This window comes from Nannospalax galili, unplaced genomic scaffold (assembly GCF_000622305.1).
Source record: "Nannospalax galili isolate Female #2095 unplaced genomic scaffold, S.galili_v1.0 scaffold286, whole genome shotgun sequence".
In the NCBI taxonomy this organism is placed as follows: Eukaryota; Metazoa; Chordata; class Mammalia; order Rodentia; family Spalacidae; genus Nannospalax; species Nannospalax galili.
This window is the reverse complement of record NW_008359442.1, coordinates 543,453-544,900: the sequence shown is the minus strand read 5'-3', so window position 1 is coordinate 544,900 and position 1,448 is coordinate 543,453. Positions and strand designations below refer to the sequence as shown.

Below are 1,448 nucleotides of genomic sequence, written 5' to 3'. Positions count from 1 at the left end.
TCCTAAGCTCCCCCCCCCCACTTCTTTTGAGGATCTGGATGCAAACTGTGTAGAAAGTTACTGTGTTGAGGGCCAAGTTGGGGATGGGACTCCCTAGTTGAGGGCCTCTCTCCTTACTAGGATGTTTTTGCTGGGGTGGGTGCTCCAGGTCATCTTATTCCTTGGAGGCCATGTAGATCATGGGGTCCACCACCCTGTTGCTGTAGCCAAATTTGTTGTCATACTGGTAAATAAGCTTGGCAAATAGCCACTGAGGGCAACGCCAGGCCGAGTGTCAAAGTTAGAGGAGTGGATGTTGCTGTTAAAGTAATAGGAGATAACTTGTTCCTCAGAATAGCCCAGGGTGCCATTTAATGTTTCCTATGGTTCCTGCTTCATCATCTTCTTGATGTCACCCAATTTAGCAGCTTTTTCTAGGCAGCAGGCCATGATGGGCAGGTAGGAACACAGAAGGCCATGCCAGGGAGCTTCCCGTTCAACTCTGGGATGTCCTTGCCCATGGCCTTGGCAGTGCCAGTGGCTGCGGGGATAATGTTCTGGCAGCCCCATGACCGTTACAGCACACTTTCCTAGAGAGGTCATATATAGTCTTCTGGATGGCGGTGATGATATGAACTGTGGTCATGAGTGCCTCAGCAATGCTGAAGTTGCCATGGATGACCATGGCCAGGGGGGCTAGCAGTTGGTGGTGCAGGAGGCGTTGCTGACGATCTTGAGTTGTCATACTTCTTGTTGTTCATGCCCATACAAACATGGGGCAGCAGCAGAAGGGGCAGAGATGATGACCCTTTTGGCTCCATCCTTCAGGTGAACCCTGATTTTCTGTTTTCTCCATGGTAGTAAAAACACCAGTAGACTCTATAACATGGTCAGCACCAGCATCACCCTATTTGATGTTGGAAGGATCTCGCGCCTACAAGATGGAGATGATCTTCCCATTGATGACAAGATTCCCACTTTCAGTCTTGACTGGACTGTGGAACTTGTTGTGAGTGGAATCATACTGGAACATATAGACCATGCAGTTCAGGTCAATGAAGGGGTCATTACCACAATATCAACTTTTCCAGAGTTGAAGGTAGCCCTGGTGACCAGGTGCCCAATATGGCCAAATTCATTCACTGGGACCTTCACCATCATCTTTCAGGGATGAAGGTGGCATTGTAGATGTAGCTGCCTCTCAAACAGGGAGGAGCAGAGAGTCTAGCTGAAAATTTCTTAATTTCATTTCTCTTAGAGAAACAAATAATATTCATTGTGTGTATGTACCACACCTTCATTATCCATTTATCAGCTGATAAACATCTAGGATGTTTTCAATTTCTGGCTATTTTCAAAAAGGAAGGCAGCAATGAATATGGATGAACAAATTATTTTAGTTTGCATTTCCTTGATGACTATAGATGTTGAATACTTTTAAGTGTTTTTCAGACATTTTCATTTCATTC

The 1,448-nt window shown here is 45.7% G+C and overlaps 1 pseudogene; it reads right to left on the bottom strand.

Annotated features, from left to right (window-relative positions):
* Positions 1 to 154: 154 nt before the first annotated feature.
* LOC103725696 lies at positions 155 to 1,137 on the bottom strand (annotated as a pseudogene).
* Between the last annotated feature and the right edge of the window lie 311 nt (positions 1,138 to 1,448).